The 23,236-nt window shown below is 38.5% G+C and overlaps 1 long non-coding RNA gene across 2 annotated transcripts in view; it reads left to right on the forward strand.

Annotated features, from left to right (window-relative positions):
* Positions 1-23,236, forward strand: part of LOC120785495 — a 51,103-nt gene that overhangs the window by 21,740 nt on the left and 6,127 nt on the right. Inside the window, exons 2-3 of one of the 2 annotated variants that reach the window (XR_005706612.1) lie at positions 9,393-9,556; positions 22,839-22,961. This is a non-coding gene — a long non-coding RNA (uncharacterized LOC120785495). Of the gene's footprint in view, positions 1-9,392; positions 9,557-22,838; positions 22,962-23,236 lie in introns of those variants that run through there. The other variant, XR_005706613.1, reaches the window with a different exon arrangement.

Raw genomic sequence — 23,236 nt, forward strand, 5'->3', positions numbered from 1 at the left:
GCTGGCAGCTTACAACTCAGGTATTTGTTGGTAGTGTTATTAAGTTTGTTGTTCATATATCTGCAGGACAAAGTATTGCTTATTTAAATGGATGGACTACACTTATATTTAGCGCTTTTCTAGTGTTATCGACCACTGAAAGCGTTTTACGCTACTGCCACATTCACACGGCACTTTTTTATACAAACAACGCTTTCTATATACACACATTCATTCACAAGCCGGGGCAATTTTTGGGTTCAGTATCTTGGCCAAGAACACTTCTACATGCGGACTGGAGGAGACAGGGATCGAACCACCGACCTTCCTGTTAGTTGATGACCCGCTCTACCTCCTGAGCCGCAGCCATCCATTGTGCATGGTGAATAAAGTGAATCTGATTCTCATTCAGAGAGGGTATGAGCTAATAAAATGGTATGAACCAAATGTCCAATTGGTATTCTGTACCTGTCTGCTGAGGTTCCCAAAACATTAGCTGTAGAAAGGAGAGGATAGTTCTCATCCATACCCATTGGTATCTGTTATCCTGTACCACGTTTATAGATAGGCACACTACCAGTCAAAAGTTTTAGAACACCCCCAATTTTTCTGCTTTTATTGCAGAAAAACCTGCTTTAATTTCAGCAGTTCAAATACAGTGAATAACTTTAAATGGTGTAAAGGTGAGTGGTAAATTGCCCAAGGTAAAAAAAAAAAAAAAAGTTTGTCACCGAAAACTAAAAAATCACGTACATTTTATAGAACACTGACCTTTTTCAGGGATTAAGAAATTGGTTAATTTACAGCTTTTTCTGCAGCAATGGAAGTAAATTAAGCCTTCCAAATGACGGAAGACCAGCACAGATTAAAGTTGATGCAAACAATTTCAACAGGTGTCCAAATTTTGGTGGATTACTTTCAAACCCGTTGTCTGTACAAAGCTAGTGTTGGAAAAAACTCTCATGCATTACTAGGTCAGTACTGTACTGCAGGAACTAGTACTGTATAGTGCTATCAGAATGATGAGAAAAAGGAAAATTACAAAGGAAGACAGACTGGTTGGTCAGCGGTTCATCCTACAACAAGATAATGACCCAAAGAAAAGAACTAGACGGTGACTTCAAATGATGGAAGACCAGCACAGTCTCCATGAAGCTGGTTTGGGATGAACTGGACAGAAGGTGAAAGCAAAGCAACTTACAAGTGCAACACATTTGTGGGAACTTCTGCAACAGTGTTGATTGATTCCTGATTACTTTTTTTTTCTTTTTTTTTTAAGGATTTTTTTATTATAATTTAAGAGTACACCGAGACATTACACTATATAGTTCCAGTAACAACTACAAAAATTGAGTTGTTCTAAAACTTTTTAGCGGTAGTGTAGATGAGCAGCAAGTTTATTGATGACGGATCAAAACTTGTGATTTATTAGTTTTGTGAATGTCTGTTTATGCCATGCTACTGCTGATGATGACGATAATAATAATAATATTAATTATTAATAATATTTATAATAATAATAACAACAATAATGATAATAATGCTTACCATAAAATCTTTGGCACGGTAAAGATTGATTTCCCCAGAAGATTGTGTGACCTCCAAAGTTCACCATCACCAACTAGGTGTCTGTCTGAATATGTTTTGAATATTTCCCTTATACGATTTGACAGATAGAAAACAAACAACAGCCCCCAGGAGAAACTTTCCATGTGAGCGCCTTGCTGTGCGGACACACGTGCAAAGACACACACACACACACACACACACACACACACACAGTTTCTCTCACTCTCACACACACCTAATCACACAGACACGCAATTCCCAAGTGATTCTTCGCAGAGGTGGTTTCATTTTCAATCATTTCAGAACCAAATCATTTCATCCGTATTTCTCTCAGTCTCCATCTTTCTTTTCCGTCCTTCTCCCACTCATTCTGCCACCCAAATGACCCCCCACACATCCCGCCCCCTTACTTCTTGTTGGTGTTTGGTCTGCCTCGGCTAAGCCTTTAGATACACAGCCCCCTGCTCTCTTTGATGATCTTACACCGTGTCTTCCTCGCCTCCAGTTCCCCTCCAGCGCTTGGTTGCTGCCTGGTCCAGCTGGCTCCTGACTGACTGAATGACTGACTGATCGGTTTGTTTATAAGCATACTGTGGAAGCCTCCTTCTCTAATTCAACTGGAAACAATCTTAACTGATGTCAGTCTACTTAGAGCCATAATGATTCAATCAGGATTATTTTAAATGAACCCACAGAAGTTGATTCTAAGTTAGAGACAAAGGCAAATGAGTGAAGTTGATACAAAGCCAAAATGTTGACTAAAATCCATGAAATAATGAATAAACAAACACAATCAAACTAGCTTTTTAAAAAATTTTTTTGTCATGTTTAAAGTGTCCAGTATAAGTAAACTTTTGACCTTTTGAATAAATTGTAAATTTAAAAAATTTGAAAAAATTAAAATTGTTAAGCTTTGTAAACGAAACCTCACATCTGCACATCAACCAGGGCCTGAAGACCAGCTGTAGAGGTGATCTGGAAGCTATGAAGCAGATGGGGTCGCAGCATGATGTCAAGCTTTTTGGCAAGCAGAAAGGAGAGCCTGGGTTCAGAAATGAATTGCAGCAATTAGGTCTGAAAGAGAAACAATCGCAGTTATATAGACACGCAAAAAAATGCAAACTACCTGTTGACAACAAAATGTGCAAAAGTATCCTTAATCCAGTGTTTTAAAGATCTTCTGGGATATAAGAGATTCCCAATGTAATAAAATGAAGCAAAAGCGACAGCTGGATGGCTTCTGCAAACAGTAGCTGTGAAGTAGCTGTTTCATCATTCCAATATACGACTTCATTGACTTACTCTTTCTTTTGCAGCATCTGTTTATCACTGAGCCATAATCTTGTGCATTCCCTGTGGGTAAATATTCATGAGATACACTTTTTTCTTCATACAAAACTTTCAGCTATTCAAGCATGAGCTGTGACACGTAGTGCATTTAGAAAAACAAAGTCCTTTTTCTTCAAAGAGTAATCAAAGCATGTTTAATATGTCAGAATGAATCACTACAGAATGATGAAACTGGTTGCAAACAAACACATAGCACATTTGAGACCACATTTGCTTATAAAGCACATTATTCTAGTGAATTCAAATCCCGTATAGCGGAGGAAGCCTACGGTTAGATTAAGTCGCCAAAGGCCCCCAATTATCAAGCTTGTGTGCCTCTGCAATGCACCACATCCATAAATGCAGCAGTCACCCTCTTCACTTTAGCCTAACAACCCTCCTGTTAGTTCAAGGTCTATGGAAAAACGTCATTGTATGAAAAATCTCAAGGACAATCAATAATCTAGTTGCTACACCTTTCTCAGACACAGCAGCATAGGAGGCTAAATTGGTCGGTATGATGAGCCATTTTTGAGCCCAATTGGACTTCAGTGGGCAACAGAAAAAGGTCTTGTTCCTCACCGGGTAATGGTTAGCTGCCCTCTCTTGCAATATTAGATGTCATTCAGTGGGCTGTTGTGGGGACAGCAATTACCCTTGTGCTAATGTCTGCCTGCCCACTCTATCCCCACTGCCCACTGGCTTCATGATTTCTGCAACTGGCTCCGCCTGGCCACCCTGTTTACAGTGGAGACCTCATCAGACACAGATCCTCCAGATTAGATCAGAACTCTGACCTGCACGTCTGAACAGGCTCAGCCTCTGGCTAATGGGCACAGCTGGCTGGAGATCAGGTGAATACAAACACGTACACATAGACAAAAGCACGTACATGTACAAATACACACCTTTTACAAGGACATGCACCCACATCATCACAATTACATCTGTTAAAAGGCATACACAGACATGGACCCACAGATACAGTAGGGCTCCATATAATTATTATTTTCACAACCGAATATTCTACTGATTATTTTCTGAATAAATGAATTAATTGTTGGGTCTATAAAATGTCAGAAAAAAAACCCAAACAAAACCCCTCACAATTTCCAAAATCCCATACTGACATATTCAGATTGCTTGTTTTGTCTGATCAACAACACAAAAAGATAAAATGGATATTCATTATGATGGAAGCAATTATTCATGTGAGAATGTGGATGCAGTGAAGTTTTGGCATTTTAGCTTAGTAAATTGATAGTAATTGACTGAAAGTAATCAGTTGCCAAATGCCAAGATATGATTGGGGTAATTTAGAAACAATGTCTCTATTACATAGTTTGTCTGCCAGAGAGCAGCGATAAGTTAATTTAAAACTGTAAAAGTTGCCTGCTCAGTACATATCTTGATCAATAATAGCCATATTTAAATAATCTATATCAAAAATGTTATACCTTAAGTTAAAAAATGAATGTTGGCTGATAAATTGTTATCAGACTTTTTAAACTCAAATGTTGATAGCGGTATCAGTTTAAAAAGTCTGTCATTGGTTGCGCGCTGATATACTTACAAAAGAACAATGTGTTTACAGAGGGACTAAAAGATACTCAGTGCAACTAATTGATGTTCATTGTATTACATACAAACAAACATACCGTACCATATGGGTGCCCTCTGCATCACATATGCAGGGGACGCTGGGGAAATCAGCTTCTATAGCTTGTGCTGATGAGACAGAAGCTTATGGGCTAAATGCTTCTTTGCCAGCCAGCCCTCGTACAGTATTTAGCTTACACATCCTTAGCACAAAGGAGCGGCAGATGTGAGGAAGACATTGGAAATAGCTGCACTTTTTCTTCAGAGACATTAGAATCAATTTTTATTCATGCCGTCAGTGCATGAAGTTCACGTATTTGCACATGCAGCCTCAGAGACGTGTGTGACTACAGGTATTACCCAAGCTCCTTGACTTCTAAGTTTCCTGTTCTTGCGCTTCACACGTGTAGCTGCCTTTCAGCCTTTTCAAATCTAAGCCCCAGTCACAAGGGTCCCCGCCAGAGTCAAGACTGCGACCCCAATTTCACCTGCAGTGAGTGGATGACTGAGAACTGTCACCTTTGTTCAGAGCTAACAGTGCATCCGTCTGTTTTCGACACTCTATAGGAGACTGTGTGTGGCTCTCTTGTGCCCACATGACAGGATAAAAGAAAGTGTGCCTCAGCTGGCTTTGTATAAGATGAATCCTTGTCAGGAAGGAGAGGGATTACTTCACAGCAGGAGGCCGGACCTCATTTATCTCCCTCAGGTCTGAAGCTACAACTGTTGCGATGCAGTTGTAGCATTGATTCATTGTTGGACGGAGAGATAGCAGGTAGATGAGAAATTAGAATAATTTTGCAGGAATGTATCTTGACGACTATGGAAACACACAGCACAGGCATAACAGAACTTAACATTCAGTGGAGGGTGGAGAGCCTGGGGTGTGAAATATATACATTCATCTATGTATAACTCTTAAAATCTCCATGATATTGCATATTTAAATTTGCATACACGTTCACATTTCAACACTTATTCAACATGTTTTCAGTCAAATCTGCAAATTCAATGGCTGCAGCTACAGAGCATGATGACGATAGTGAGCAGCAGTGTACCATGTGGAAGTTCGACACGAGTAGGTGACAGGAAATGGAGGTATTTAAAGAACTGGATTCAGAGTGAAGCTGGCTGAGAAATGCTGGCTGATATAGGGTTTTCTTCCAGCTGTCTTGGGATTGAATAAAGCAGGGCACATATATTTCTGCTATAGTTAGCAGACTGTGTTGTGGTATATGCTGAAAGTTATTTGCTTATTCTTTCCCCTTACTGATGCATTTCATCCGGTTGTAGTGATGAAAGTGGCTAAAAGAGGTGTGGATTGATGCTATACTGTGCTATACTGTACTCCAACTTTTATTTATATTTTATTTATAAGGCAATTTAGCTAATGGTCTTTTACACAAACACAAAGAGTGCGAGTGCCCTCCATATACGTGCATATAAAGTATATCTTCAGTCTGCTTGTGATTTCATCTCCATTTATCAGTCATCACCCACTTTTGAATGACAGAACCGTCTGAGAGAGTGTTTCTACACTTCGCCATACAGCTGTGCGTCGGCTAAGTGATACTTCCGTTCGCTTCATTTCCCCTGTTGCGGATATCTTTGCGCAGGGAACCACAGGTGCCCTTTCAAGTAATCCATTTCCTTGTCTCATATTTGCATATATGCATAATTCATGACAAAATAGCATCCCTAGGAGAGGGTCCAATGAGAGAGCACTATTTTTAGTATGCACCTGGCATCTGTGACAACCATCCTGATATCTCAGGTTCAGTTACAAAGGTTTGGTGTGGTAGCAGTGGTTAAGGGCTGACGTGTGTGGACCAGGGATGGATGTGTAAAATTCACCCAGATTATTTTCCCTTCACTCTGTTCCCCAGAGTTAAGAGTTTCCTCGCAGTGCAATCAGGCAAATGAAAATATTAACACGCATTGAACAAAAAATCAGTCAGTCAAGGCAGCGGTGTGAGAATAAAGGATGCCTTCATCCTGCCAGTTTATCAAAGGAAAGGAAATGCAGAAAAAAACATTGCTTCTCTCCCACACAAATACAGAAAGAAAATAAAAAAAATACAGATGAAAAGAAATTGTACTATTTTTCATTTTGGCATATTTTCTGTTAGATTATTGTCCATGCCCTGTCTGTCTGTGTGTCTGTCTGTCATGTTCCTCTTGACGAACTCCTCTGTGTCTTCTTGAGACATCAGTTACATTCAGTTCAGTGGGCTTTGCAGGCATGACAAGATAATATTGTCAAACTATAACAGTAAACATATTAAAATCTTCAGGCTGATTTCCGCACTTTCGGTTTGCAGTTTGTAGATTGTATCAAATGAGTAAATATATTAAACTCTATTCCAAGATAAGTCAACCTCATACAGCAGTGAATTTCATCTCTCTGTTTTCCTGTCTTTGTCTCTATCAATTTTTGTTTCACCCTGTATTATCGGTCTGACATGTAAATATACTTAATCTTATTTACTGGGGGGAGTTCAAATAAGTGCCATCCAAAGAAAAAATCTTAACCTTACAGCACACGACATTTCCCAGAAAAGTATGTAGCAGATGCCTGTTTTATCCCACAGACGACTTTTGGTTTTGGGGACATAAGTTGTGTGTGAAAGAAGTGGGAAAGCTTCCTTATCTTGTGCAAAGTCCAATCTGCCTACCTGGTCTGCTGCACACAGATGTCTCTTCAGTTTCGTAGCAGACCTGATAAAGCTTCCTGATACAGTCCAATGTTACTTGTAACCAAATCGAGATTGATCAAATTTTATATTATTTTGTTTTGTCATGCTATATTTCCAAGTAGTCCCGAATTACTTTGTGCATTAATGTGCATGCGGCTGGCTGTGTATGTGATGACGGTAAGTCTATTGTAGTATGAGGGGACAGATTGAGATTGCTATTCCCATGATGGATTGCCAAGTGCAGATGCTTTAAAATACTATTAGGACATAGTCCCCACCTTGCTAAAGGGTGTTCGCTAATGTATTGCTTCTCTTGGGACCGAGTTTGTGTCTGCTCCAGTTTAAAACATTGCAACAAATGCACCTACAAAAACAAGACAGAAGGGTTTTTTTGTGTGTGTAGAAACAACTTGTGCAGAGCAAGAGAAACAGCAAGAAAGCTTGTGTTCACTGATACAAAAACAACCGGTCACACTCATTGCTGCATCTTCAGCTTTCCTTGTTTTAGCAGGACAGTTTGGTTATGCAATTAAAGCATATAAATTGATAGCACAGCAAAACAACAGTCCCACTTTAATTCCTGCCTAATGACATTGCTGCTAAGCAGACCCCTGCCTCTAGAGGTGTGGTACAGGAAAAACCTCATTAACTTTTTTTTTTTGTGCTAGTGCCTCATTATTGTTTTTTTTTTTTTTCCCTGAGAAAAGCCCACCCTTATCTGCTGAATGATTAGAAATGCAATGAGGAAAATTTTTAGTACACATGTAACCCACACAAAACCCAGCAGGGATGTCCCCCAGTGAGATGCAAATGATCCTGTTTTTCTCTGCATAAGTGGCGAAAGAATGAGAGAGGGAGACGGGATTATAAATGGTGGTGGCATTTTATGTTAGAGGAATGACGGCCCTAAATACACAAAGAGATCCTACTCTCTACAGGCCCTGTTTATGTGTGCGTGCTTGTGTGTGCACTTTTGTTTTTGTTTTTCCCCATTTTGAGTTCAATAACTGAGCCATGACATAAAGGATTTATGCTTGGTATCATCTGAAATGTTGGCTTTAGCATGGTCCAAGTATCGATCTTTAGGTATTGATTGAAGACCAAGGTGTCAGAATCAGTTTGGAAAACATGAGGGTGCTGTGCGCTTTTTTGTTTTTTTTGTTTTGCTCATTAAGCTTATCCTCAATCCTCTCTGTTTCTGAGTCTATTGTTAGCTGACAGGAGCGTACAAATGATGTGCATGTATGTGCCGTTGATCTAAAAGTTTATTTTCACTTCACACTGATGCACAATAAATAACAGTTTGAATAAAATACCATTTTGTTACTCCGAATGGAATTAAACATGTGGGATGGTTTTCAAGCAATTAGTTTTGTCTGAGAATAAAAACGTCATTTTTTTTTTTTAATGATTTAGCAGCCCAACTCAAAGTGTTGTCATTCAGTTTACTTCTCGTACTTGTCATTTGTGCCTTTAGCTTTTGTAATGTAATTTTGCCTCCTTTTCGGTTTTATTGTCAGCTTGCAGCCTCTGTGAAAAAACAAAAACAAAAAACACCCAAGTCTTCACTCTTTGAGATGTTTTTAAAGCCTGTCTCTAATAATTTATCTCACCTGTACAAATAGGTGTCTTAGCTTTCTTTAGTTTGTGTTTTACAATTCATATGTGTGAATAGATAAAATTCAAAACCAGGAAATGGTGTTTTGTCTGAGGTTTACAAACTTAATCCACATTTGCCACCATTGGCCAAATATTATTCCAGCACCAAAATGCCAGAGTATACCCATCTTTTGAAATTGAAAGCCCATAGTCCACATGGCAAAAAACCCACATTTTGTAACTGACAGAATACTGTTGTTATCCAAACACTGCTGCACATACAGCCAACACCCTTTAGCCTCAGGGCTCACCGTTCGACCACTGACAGGTACAGCTGCTGGTGAGAAAAATGTCTGTTTTAGTTTTTAGTAAAATTTTATTTAATGTCAAAAATAGTTTTTTTATTGAGCAGCAAGTACACCTTTTTCTCAGTGAATAATTGCCATGAGTTTATCTAACCTCTAAATAAATAAGCAACTATATCTGGTGGTCATGATTTTCAGTTTTCTAGGTACACTATGTATTTGAGTGTTTTTGTGCAGCATGTGTGTGTGTGTTTCTGTGAGTGAGTGTGTGTAAGTGAAACTTTTAAGTATACTGATTCTGGTTTTCATTGACTAGGCTGTTCTAAGAAGACATGCTTATCGCGAACCCTCAGGGCACCTGTGTTAATCCTCAGGAAAAGATGACATCAAATGGAAGCAGAGCAAGGGATTATGGGGGATGTTGTGGAGCCTGATCAACTGCCACTGAGACCTGGATGGACAGGAAGGAATCCTCCTTAGGTGAGAGCAAACAAACCCCAAAAATACTATGCAGTGGAACAAAAAAAACCACACAACCAGCATATGAATTAACCATTACAATGCATGGGAAAGCTTCGCCACTGCCGAATCAACCAGACTGCTGCATTAATTTTAATCAGACCAATATGAGTAAGTTAAGGGGGGAGAGTAGTTTTCCCACCAGTCTCTGCCTAATTCAGACAGTTCTAACTCCACTACCTCTGGTAAGTCCTGGAGAGTGCCAGGTATCATCTTCTTTAATGCAGTCCCTGTGAAACCAAATTTTCTTATTTCACACAAACTGTAGTCCAGTGTGAACGGAGCTTTTCTATCTGTTTACAGAGATAAAGATGTTAGACTATAGAAGATAAAGTTAGCTCAAACCCCACTCAAGTTTGATTTCCAGGGTCCATTTATAATTCCAATAGAATTTCAGATTTTGGAACTCTAGTTATGGATGCAACTTTTTGGTACATTATTCCCTCTGGCAGTGCCATCCAGGCCGACATAGAGAGGACAGACTTCTTTAAGAAAGACACCCGATCTTAGAGGAACCAATAAAGAAGTAAAAAGCATCCATGCTCACATTTTTTAATTTGTTTATCCTTTTACTGTTACCCGCTTAAAGCAGATTTGATTAATATTTTTCTATTAACAATGGATCACGTGACTGCATGTATGTGAAAGGTGTCTCTACAGTTCCCCTCAACTCTACAGAATTGATTGCTTTGATTTTACAGCCGGCAATTTCATTATTTTGGTTTAGTCTCCATGCTATAGTCAGCGTTGTTTTCAGCCAAAAAGCTGTAATGATCAACAGTGCAGTACATGTCCAGCCACACGAGACAGACAGAAAAAGTTAATGACTTGCTTAGCGACTTGCTAAGTTAATGATTTCAAATTGCTTGCATTGCCTTTTTCAACAAAATTAAATTAAATACATTAATAGTATTTCTATTAAAATAATATAGAAATACTATTAGAAAATAATAGTAAAAAGTTATCTTTATATTTAGCACACCTCAACAGTGTAGCACTATATAATAAATCACAGTGAACTCTCTCCTGTAACCTGAGCTGATCACTACAACTTAAATTTGGAAACCATTAATAATCCACCAATGAAGCTGCTCTAATGAGCAGAAACACTTGTGTTTTTAAATATTTGTCTGATTCTTTTCTCTAATTACACATTAATGGGCCCATGCTGGGGTTCATTTGTCGCAGTGTCAGCAAGCAGTACATAATGGCTCTTTAAGGGTAGAGCCTCGCTGGAGACTCGCCTCATGTACAAAGGGCCTCGCCTATTGATCCCACCTTGAGTTATTTGGCTCGCAGTGAGAAAAAGTGGTACATGTCAGCTCGCTGTTGGACTTTCTGGTGACGGTCTTTATTTATCAGTGTTTGTGGTAATCAGGCTAATTTGAGTGCACAGCCAGAGGAAACATGCAAATTGAACAAGGTCATGTATTTTTAAATCCAGACAACAGGCCTGTGTCAGATAGTTTAAAAAAGTTTGGTCTCAAGCAAAAGACATACCCTTAGATACTGTTATATATCATACATTTTTATCTTTTCTTGACTCTTCTACTTCAGTAACTGACTGCCTTTTGACTACTTTTACATAGGGTCTGGTGGTGTGACATTATATACTGTGAGACGATTTGTTTACCACCAGAGATTTCTACACTGGTTGAACAAAGTCATTGTGGGCAATGTAGCAAATCCATGAGCGGGACTGTTTTATAGCCGTATTGGATTTATATGTATGTTTGTAAGAATGTTTTTTTTTCCTTTTGCACAATTATAGACGACTAGATTTATTCCACCCACTCCTATTCTATACATCTTAAATCTGTGATGTTAAGTGCAATTCAGTACACTTTCAACTATCTTTCAACCAACAAGTCCTCCAAATTAAACAACCAAATATTTTGTTTGTTTCCCCTTTTAGGACAACATATGCGAGTTATTACTAATCTTTTGGCATCATGACATTGTTTGCAACACCTGTAAAATCTATAAAAATTAAAAATCAGCTTTGAAAAATTAAAATCCATTTTATTATTTAAAAACTCTGGTTAAGGTTTGGTTGGGTTTAGGCACAAAAACGACTTGTATAGGATTAGGGAAAGATCATTGTTTGGGTTAAAGAAAACAACATCATTAAGATTAGGGGATCTGACATCATGAATTGAAATAATAAACGGTTAAGATTGTGGAAAAAACGTAGTCATAGCTAAAAGAAAACAACATTGATTGTTGTCTGTAGGAAACGGGAAGCAAACTACTCCCAGAGATCAGGTGTGAACTGGTCATACTGTATATACCTTAGCACTGTCAACCCTGTCTCCTATAAATTATATATCTATACTACAACAGTAAATACATTTTGTAAGAAACGTAATTGGGACTGGATTATGTTTTCTGTAATTATTTTCTATAATTATGAAGCTACTTCTTTGATTTATGTAATTGGCAAGTTGCAAATATCTTCATACTGAACATAAAACATATTTGTTTTCTGCCAAAACATCTGATCTTGCAGTTCAATATACACTTGAAGTGACTACACCAATATTACACTTTTTATGGTTATGTTGAGACACTCACTTGGTTAAGGTTAGGGAAAGATTGTGGTCTGTTTTAATACAGAAAAAGTCTATAGTGACTTTAGACTCAACTTGTTTATTTGCATTAACCAAAACCACCTTCTTTCCCAAACCTTAACCAAAGTGCTTTTGTTGCCTAAACCTAACCACAGATGAGACTGTTGATGCGTAACCCAATCTCTGGGATGACAGTCATGTGTTTGTACACCTGCCATCTACGCCACCCAAATCCTAGTGACTAAATTGCCATTAATAAATGAATAAACTACTTTAAAAAAAAACAAAAAAAACACTTAGCCTCTGATCATAAACCAACCAGCAATTACATTGCCACTTTAGCGTAACTGGGAAACCAAGTCGGTAGTATATAACATAACTTCTAGGAGACATGGTTGACACTATACATGTAGGGGTAAGAAGCAGGAACAAAATAACCTACTACGAACAGCACGAACTTTTTATACACAATCCATTCATGTGGGGAATGAATTATGTATAATCACATTGCCTACAATTTGGATAATCAATTAGCTGTAATAAATTGTCACGTGTCAAGAAAAAATGCTTCTCAAATGTGAGTGTATTCTGCTTTTCATTGTTTTATATAATTGTAAATTGAATATCTTTGGGTTTATTGGTTAGATAAATTTGTTTTAGAGCCCAAAAGTAAATTGGCCACACCGATATATCAACCAATATTAGCTTATAGCAGATATATCAGTATTGGCGTATATTTTAGGCATTAAGTAACAAGAAATTACAGCACAGCAATGCCTAAGATATGTATAAAGAAAGAGTGTCAGCATTACATACTTTGCATACTAGAAAGCACTAACAAGTTCATTTTTCTAATTGTAAAATGTCTAGTCAGTACATAGCCAACAGTAGCTTGGCCACAATTTAAGGTATCCTTCTATATGTGTAGGTACACAGCTACACAGTGAGCTGAACACATTTTCATTACAAGTCCTCCAGTCAGTACAGTAGTACTGGATTTAACTTGAATACATCACCTTAGACTTTGTGATGGCTCTTTTCACTGTTTTTACTGGTTCGTATAGCATCTACACATAAAAATGCATCCTTCATCTCATTTCCTTACCGTAGAAAAAGTGGAGCGTACCCTGGCCTGAACTCTGTCCCTTACACCTGTGAAGTCTATTTTAAGTTGTGGTTGTTTTCCGATTCAGTAGTCATTCATCATGACTTTAGACACCTACCTGTTAGGGGCATCAAAAGAAGCAAATGGCTAAACTTGTACTGTATACTGACTGAAGTGATCAGTGTGTCATCTGCATTTTTTCCCCTATATTTCTCACAACACTTTTTTGATTCGGTGTAATTTATTTCCGAGAGCAATTACCACCAATGGACAAAATGTAATATTAGTTTCAATAATCTGCTAATATTATAAAGATAATGGATAAGTAAGCCATCATGAGGACTAAAGTGGAGCTGTTTGTTAAATAGGAGACAGATGAACGTTTCTAAGGTCAAAGACAACACTTGGCTTCATCCAACTAATTATTTTTCCAGAATGTTCATTAGCTTAGGAAGAGACTTGTGGGTATGGCTGTCCTGTCAACCTACTTTACAGTCTCTCGCAGGAATAAGGCTCATCCAAAAACTGCGTAGTTCTGGCCTCTACCCAAGACTGCAACACAGTTGGAGAGCAGAAGGAGGCAGGGTGAGGAGAGATTGTAGCAGCATCTCTACTTGTGCCTGTGAGTTAGTGAGGTTTGCTGTTGTGTCACAGTTAATCACCAGCTCCTCCTTCAGTGTTTGAGGGGAAGGAGGGCAGCCAGAGCACCCCTCTAGGCCCCATAACGGAACTGCACCACAGGGTCCGTCAGGTGTCTGCAGAAACAAATCCAGAATCAAATTGATTTCAAATCCCAGGGGACCAATGTGTTTACCTCATCAAGCACGCAACCGAGTGGAGAGCATAAACAAAATGAAAGGAATAAAAGAGCGGGTAGGGTTATCATGTGTGCAGTGACCCTCCAGTAATGACACTCTCTGCTTCCCCACCTGCACCTTGCCAGTTTCCGTATCCCACCCTATTGGCATAAGAGGAAGGTGGTTTGCTGATAAAATTCCTACTGTTCCTGTAGCTGGATTTTCTCCAGGTACAATTATCTTCCCAAAGCAGTCATTCCACCCTCTGTCGGGCAGATGTGAATTGCTTCAATAAGAGGGCTGCTTCCCTCTTTCCCTCCCCTGCTCTGGTTGTTGGTTGCTGATCTCCCTCATGGCTTCAGCTCCAGTCTGTCAGAAAATCAGCCTCAGGCTTAACTTGCATTATCAGTGTGGTTGATGCAATCTGTTTCTTCCAGACTCCCCCAAAATGGCTGGTGGACGACTTCTGAGACCTGACTCTAGATTTTGAGATTTGACTGTGAATTACAAGGAAGTACAACCCTTTAACAGTTGATTTGAAAAGGGAAAGGCTGTGAAAATGGCCACCAAATTAAATAGATGATACTGTAGTGAAAATATGTTTAGGGCAGAGTACACGGCGGCAAGATAATTGAAATAACAACAGATGTGTGGATATTTTCTCTTTTTTGGAAATCCTAAATGTCTTTATTTGACTGTAACTCACTGGATGAAACTTTCGAGTTCTTAAACCAGGAGTTAAAATGTGCCACATGCTGACCAAGTTTGCAAAAGAAAAAGGTTTTGCTTCGATTATCATTTGTGATTTCCATGCAAGTCTTTTTGGATTTGGAAGATCAAAGTTTCCCTCCGTATTGAGTGTGACAGTTTTAAGAGGAGTTACGATGTCTTTGAAGAGAAATGCATATAAAAACATGTCATTATGTAAAGTGAATCTTGTAATATGTTGTTATAATGCCTTCCTGAATTCTGTGCAAAGGTGTAAAAGCCATAAAGGGGCAAAGAAAAACTCTTTGAAATCAAAAGGTGTTAGAAGTTTGGTCTTAGATGTTAATCTATAAGTAGCCATTTACAGAGTACAGAGACAAAGCCTACTGTCAATGTTTGGTGGTAAATTTTCCATCTGCATGTGAAGGAAGAGGTAATGATGCTATTATGTGGTGTAACCAAACAGTGGAACAGCTTGATATGTTGTAATATCCTCACTGAGACCTCTGTTAAAACCCATTTCCATAAAAGAAGCGGGGAGCTACACTTATTAAAGGAAGAGCAAGATTTCTCTTCTCAGAAGGAGACCAGGGAGGTGTCTGTGCACCATCATCTACACAGCCCCTCTGTGGTATCTATTTCCATGCTAAGGCTTGTTTCTGTTCGCCCGCAGAACGAAGGTATTACTGCCCTTCGTTCAGCAAGCTCCTGCACACATGACAGTTCATTTTCTGCATGATCTCCCAAAAGTCGATACCATCTTGTAAAGACAAATACCAGATAGCACTGGCTAACTGATGCAGTTTGGGGGGAACACCATTAATCATGCTCTCCTGGGGGGCGGGGGCGAGGTATGGGTCTCCCCAGTAAGTCTTCATGCATTAATAAAATCACCAGATGATCTATGAAAGTATTTGCAGCTGGCAGTGCCTTCATTACCCATGGTTCTGCAGGGTCTGGGAGCACAGGTCTGTATCAAACGAGCACAGAAGTAACTGGAGAAATCCCTGTTGTTGAGATAATGTGTTTGCTCAATTAAGAAGCAAGAGACAGGAATGTCATTCCAGGTCGACCACATTGTAGATGTGATATTTCATTGAATGAAGACACACATTGTTAGTGATACAAAGCATTCAAAACCGAACTTGCACTCTGAACGAACTGCAACCTTATAAATGTGAATGTGTGTCTGTTAGTTTCTCAAGCTTCGTTGCATCAAAAAAGACTGAGCAGTGACCTTCCGTCATCTTAGCTTCCCTTAATGTTTGCTTTCAACATAGCGGTTATGCAGCATGAGATAATCATCAGAAAATTCATGATGTCTCATTGCAGAAAAGCATTAGAATACCAACAATTGTCCTAATTTAGTTGATCAGGTGAGTGGCATAACAAATGAACAACCACTACACACTTAGTAAACACTCAGTGTAAAACACTCATGTTTGAGTACCTCAGCCGTTTTCTTCATGGATCTCCACTGTTGTGGTGATTGGGAATGTCATTCACTTCTGTGTCTTGTCTTTATGACTGTAATTACACCAATCAGCCAAAAAATGATGACCACTCACAGATGAATCAAATAACGTTGATTATTTTGTAACAGTGGCGCATGTCACGGTCTGAGATGTGATGGATGCGGGAGAAATAGGCAGGTTTAAAGACCTGAGTGACTTGGACGAGGGCCAAATTGCTATGGCCAGACAACTGGGTCAAAACGTCTCCAAAATGGCAAGGCCTTTTGGGTGCTCCCAGTCAACAGTGGTTAGTACCTATCGACAGTGACCCGGAGAGGGACAAACCATGAACCAGCGACAGAGTTTTGGGGATGTGCTGGAATAAGTCTGATCTGCTGCAGCTGCACTTCACAATTTATAGGACTTGTAGGAACTGCTGCTACTGTCTTGGTGCCAGATACCACAGGGCTCCTTCAGAGGTCTTGTAGAGTCCATGCCTTGGTGTGTCATAGCAGTTCTGCTGGCACATGTAGGACCAATAGCAAAATAGACAGGTTGTCAAAATGTTTGGCTCATCAGTGTTTACCATAACCAAGACTTTCCCAGGTAACCAATGACAATAATCCCATACAAAGATCAGAAAATGTAAGTGATCATAATGTTTAAAAGACAGAAATTGTGAATTCAAACCTTTCTAAATGAAAAGATATTTGAAGAAACAAGAAAGGCAAGCTTCTGCAGGTGTGGGAGGGTTACGGAGGGTTACTGGATGATATTAATTCAGGTTAGGTGATTTTAAACTACAAATCACATAGTTATAGTTTTTAAAGAAACATCACCCTATCAATTTATAGTACTATTTAAACGGTATACTGAAAGGAAAACTAAACACTGTGTGGGAAGTGTACCACATCTCTCTCAGGTTGTACGTGTGTCATTACTTACTTTTCTCAATTTCTTGTGAGGAGTAACAGAACTGTTAAAGTGTAACTTGGCATTCAGATGATCTACAGTAATCTGAAAAACCAGCCATCATGTGTGGCTGTTGACTCTCATTTACAGCACTCACACATGAAAGCTACCCAGCACTCTCCTGTGTGATGGCCATTGAAACACTCCTGCACCCCATAAGTAAGAAAAGCCCTCAGTAATGCATGGAATTATTTTACTTCGGCCAAGGAGGTTATGTTTTCACCCGTGTCTGTTTGTTTGTTAGTTAATTAGTTTGTTTATCAACAGGGTTACGCAAAAAGTATTGAACTGATTTGCACCAAACCTGGTGGAAGGATGAGACATGTTCCAGGAAAGAACCCGTTTAAATTTTGGGGGCAGATCTGGATCCTGCACTTTGAATTTGTATTATTTCTTGTGAAGTCTGGTGTATGTTTTCTGACATTGGCCTTAGCGGAGGTCTACAAACTACTGAGCGCATTTTCTGATTATTGAATGGTATTATTTTATCCTTGTTCCACGAATCTACCCCTGTTCCAGATAAGTATAAGTAGTGAGATTAGTCTGAGGTCCCAGAGCAAATTCATCATATGTTGAAGCAGACTGATAATCAGTAGAGCGCATACCTTCTCCAAGGCAAAAAATGCCCTATGTCGCAATGTTAAATAACGTGTAAAAAAAATTCCTGGATCTGCCCTTTTAACCAGATTCGCACCAAAATTTAATGGGTTATTCCCTAGACCATGCCCCATCCCTCCACCAAGTTTCGAGCAGACAAGCTCAGTACTTTGTGTGTAATCCTGCTGACCAACAAACAACCAACAGACATGGGTGAAAACACAACTTTCATGACAGAGGTAATAAATATTTCTTCTGGAGAGGACCATTACGACAGGGTTACTAGTCCTGTTGCATAATTCTTTAATGCATTTAAAGAGGTATACTAAGGTCTTAAATGACGTATTAAATGTCTACCAGTATTTGTGCTGGTGCCTTGAAGAATTCTGTCCATTGACAAAGCCTGATGTGCAGCGCTCTCAATGTATTGTGTTGCAATGGTGACTAAAACTGCTTGGTATCAGTCTGGGTGTATAAATAGAAATATTTTGTCTTCTGGTATGGTTGAGTAATTATTCACACATAAGATTAAATGAATTCATAACTTCTGAGAGCACTGAGTCATATATTTACTAAAGCCAAGTGTGAGCTGTACTGTATTTAAGATGGTTTGACATTTTTGTTTATTGGGTTTTTTTTTTTTTTGTTTTTTTGCTATCTCCTAAAAATTTTGTCTATTTTAACACTAATGGCTTTTGCCAGATTTGTAATTGATGCATGGATTATGTTGAGTGGCAGTGTTTTTCCTGTCCACAAAGTGCTGTGTTGTTAAAGAACACAGAAGACATAGGGTAGTGGTATGGGTAGATGGAGAGCTTACAAAATACAGAACGATGTCTCCAAAGACTGTCGTTTGTTTAGGCTACAGAAGCACTTTCGTTAAGGTTAGGTTAAGTAAATATAGTTTGGTTAAATATAGAGAGAGAAAATATGTCCTGTCTCATGTCACTATTGACTTTTTAAAATTTAAGCTAGATAATTAACCAAGTGCTTTGAGTTGCTTAAACACACCCATGAAAATGTTAATTTATGTCTTATTTGCAAGCCTGTGACACTTTCAGTATGAACATTTTGTGACTTTGTAGGTAATTTTATTCAAAATATATTCCTTGTCACATTGCTCGAGTGGCTTAAAGTGTGTTTGAAAGCATATTTACTGATGCAAATCGGTAGTACTGTATATAAACATAAGTTTCAGCAGTGAAGATATGCACAGCCATTTAGATCTCATGTTCTGGCCTGTACTATCATTGTGAATTCAAGAGCCAGTTAAGTTATTCAGCTACCTAGTTCCATTTATTTTTTTGATGCGTTTTCAACTGCTAGGTAATGAGAAAACTACTGGGAAGAGTTTTGTCATCATAAACGGCCATGAAGCTTAAAAAGTCTTGTTCCTACAGCCATTAGCAACAAGACTTTTTAAGCTAAGGCATTAATTACTGTATGTGTTGGTCGGGGCTGTCAATGATCTTTCATTTCTGGGTTGTTCATAGAGGTGGAAAGAAGGTATAGATTACTTAAATCATTGAACAATGTATGCATATCACTGCAAATATGAGGTTTTGTTGTGCTTGAAGCTGTGTCAGTATACAGAGGAGTGTTAGTAGAGAAAAATAGATTTAGATTTAGGGTTCAGATTATTTTGCAGAGGAACTCGGGAAGCTACTATAGAATCTGTCCTGCTTCTGAAATTAGGCTTTGGCCAAGATAAAATATAATCTGTACAATAGACTGTACATTGTTCTGACTTTCGTTTTCATCTGTGCTTCTGTTGTTGACATATTGGTAGAACAGTTTCATGTACTCGACTGCACACAGTTGTGATACAAATGAATACAATCCCAGGCCATCTCCTTCTGTCATAGAAACTGTTACTAAGAGTCTCGACATCCTGACACAGTGTCAGAGCTGAATAGCTTCCATTGTATCTCCACTTATCGCAGAGTGTGAATTAAACATGGTAAATCAGTCTTCTGTAGAAACTGAATGAATCTGTTTTCACACTGGAAGATAAGCATTATAGCATTAGATGGGTACGAAAGTTTCCATTTGGAAGTCTTTTAAATCTTATAAGCAGCATTCCAATTGTTGGCAAATCAGAGCAAAGAGTTACGATATGTTATATAATGAAGAGCTGATAAGGGTTAAGCTCTCCCACAAAACTCAGCCAGCCCACACTGATATAGGACAGGCATAGGAAGAGCGAAACCTGAAAAATGGAGCTCATACAGTGGAGAGTCATTGAATATACCGGAATCAACGACAGACAATATAAATGCTTGAAATTAAGCATGACATGCAAATGAAATATATAATTTAACGACGTTGCATTTCTGATAACTGATTTCCTCATGCATTGTTTGCATTTGCTCAAAGCGTACTTAATTAACTGTCAAGATACAATACTGACGCTGATCTAAATTCTGAATGTATCTCATCTTTGCATGATGCATGATGTGCCTAAAATTGGGAGCACAAGCTTTGATAAATAATTTATCAGTTATTTTCAAATACAGTAGATTATGTGGCATGATTTATTTTTCATTACATTTCCATCCCATTCATGATTTTCATTTATAAATCATCACCTCTTTATTTTATTTTGACTAAGATTAAAATGTTTACAGCTGATACTTGGTTCGTTGGATAATATTCCACTTACTTGGGAGCAGCTCGTGGATTGGGAGCAACAATTCATTTGAGTACTAGCAAATAAGATGTAGAGCCATCAGCGGAGTTGATGACAATGTCATTAGCATTGTTAGATCCCAGAATACGACAACATAGTTGTTGACACTGAGCAATGAGTCACTTTCCATAAACAAGAGCTTCGCAATTATGATGGTACGGTGAACTTTATTTATCCTCAGGAGAAGTAGGTAATTGCAGCTGCAAAGAACACAAATGGATAAAATACTGAAGAATAAAGAAACAACATCATTATCATAATACTGAGTTTTTATTGGTGGGAATGACTCTCTGGTGTTTTTTATGGGCTAATTCACAAAGAATGGCAAATTGCAGATTGCATCTAGAGTACATCATAATGCCAAATAATGCCATAATGTTTCATTCTGCACTGAATGTCACATTTTCAAACACAATTTCTGAATGGGTCTAATTATAGAGTATGTACATAAAAGTTCATTTTAATTTTGACCAAATTATAAGGATGAAATGTAAGTACTATACCTAAGTACAATTTTGAGGTACTTGTACTTTTCTTCAGTACTTCAATTTCATTCTGTTTATTACTTCTTCTCCCTAATTTTCAGTTGGAAATATCTTAATTTTTACAGCAGTACATTTGTTTGACAGCTACAGCTACAAACTAACAAACAAACAGACACAGGTGATCATATAACCTCCTCAGCGGAGGAAATAATGGTCAGATAATATAATACAGTACTCTGACAGGAACCATTCTGCCACATAAGGAGTACTTTTACCTTTGATACTTTAAGTATGTTATCTAAAAGTTTTGTACTTTTAATCAAGTAAAATCACAAATGCAGGATTTATAATTAAGTATTTTTTATGGCTATTTCTACTTAGCTTTGTTTAAAAGAAAACTCTTTTAGGGGCACCTCTAAGTTATGTTTACATTCACTGTTACTCACCAAAATGGATTGTGTGTATCGTTGAGGTCTAACAAATGTGTTGAATGCATTTCCCTTCCTCATAAATCATTTGTCATTTTTTTTTTTTTTTTTTTAAATTCAGTGTTGTTTATATCCATGTTTACCAAGCTAGCAGTCTTGTTCACTGCCTTTGCTGGCGCATTGCTGCGTATGGTGGTGTGTTATCGCCGCCTGTAGATCACTGTGATAGTGTGAAACCATTGGCAGGAATATTTCCTTCACAACTGTTATCAGGTTTTACTGATTGAAATAACATATAGCATATGGACCACCATGTGTAACTCAAAGAACCTGCTAGCTTTTTATGATCTTAAAGGACCCTAAGCCATGCACTGGGCAAATAAACAAAATTTAAGATTTGTTTAATTCGAAATATCTGACAATGAAACCTGTTTACGACTTGCTCCATCAAAAAACATGATATGTAACTGGTGCTAATACAAGCCAGATGGGTTGTTTTCCTCCAACACAATTTTAATCTTCTTATAGAAATATTAGAAAGTCTTATCACAAGGACCTATTTATTGTCAAATGTCATAGTTTCTATATCTGACGATCAGAAAGATTGTGCTACTTAAGAGGAAAAATGAGTGGGCAATTATTATGTCAAGATTTTAAAATTTCAGAGAAAGCCATAATAAGATAAAACTTTGCTAGGTTAAAGATAATAGGAAAGGTTAGATGATAAAAGGGTAACACTGTGATCTTCATGGGTATTCGTGAATCCCTGGTCTCTTCGCCTACACGTTTGCTTCCTCCATATTTTTCAGATGAAAATCCCCATGTATAATGAAGACCACATAGAAGATAGTTGTTGGCTGCCAAGATATCGCTCTAAAATGAATTAAGCTTCAGAATAATTTAAACATGGCAAGATCTGCATAAATGGAAAAAAAACCCCAGGGGGAAGACAGAGACCTCAGCATCACCTACAGAAGAATAAATGTAGATTTAACAAAAAATAATACTCTTGCTACGCTTTTGCATAAACTTAACCTCAGGCAGCATGTGCACCAAAAGGCAGCAGTCCAGACCTATTGGCTGTAATAACTCTGTACTATTTAAAGCTCTATCAGTTTGAATGTTCAACCTGCAGTGTGTCCTGTAAGGCATGCAGGTTAGCATGGAGCAGCTGCACTTTTCTATTCTGTTGGCTACACTATTAAATATTTTTTTTATCTTTTCTGTTAGGCTGATATCATTTCAAGTATGGCTCATCGTGGAGCGAAATCCCATTTTAGCTGTAAGTTTTTACAACTCACTTAACCACACACATTCTCTTCTTCCATCCGCCCTCCCTCCCTCCCTCCCTCCCTCCCTCCCTCTCTCTCCTTCCCACTTTCTCCCCCACTTCGCTCCCCTTCCCTCCCTCTCTCTCTTCCCACTCTTCTCTCCCCAGCTTCCTGTGCTCTCGGAAGAGGATGATAAGTATAATCATAAGTGACTGGTTCAGCTGCTTGAGCTGTCTGAGTTACAGAGACCGATGTATTCTCACGATATCCAGGCACAGCTGTAAATGCGGGCGCACAATCCTCACAAGATGAGCCCACAAACACACAGACACACACAAGTATGCACACGCCCACACTCCAGGTACTTCATTTTACATGCCAGTTGTTGTTAAAATGCCATAAACATGAGCGGATTTACAACAGAAGGCAGTTAGAGATCATTTCTGCAGCACTACAGAGAGGCTTTCTCTGTCTCCAGGGAGAAGATCTCTGCCCTAACTGTCTGCATATAGTCTTACTGCGGTAGTTAGTATCTTTATTTGCATAAGATGAACATGCCCGCTGT

Source organism: Xiphias gladius, chromosome 23, assembly GCF_016859285.1.
Source record: "Xiphias gladius isolate SHS-SW01 ecotype Sanya breed wild chromosome 23, ASM1685928v1, whole genome shotgun sequence".
Lineage (NCBI taxonomy): Eukaryota > Metazoa > Chordata > Actinopteri > Istiophoriformes > Xiphiidae > Xiphias > Xiphias gladius.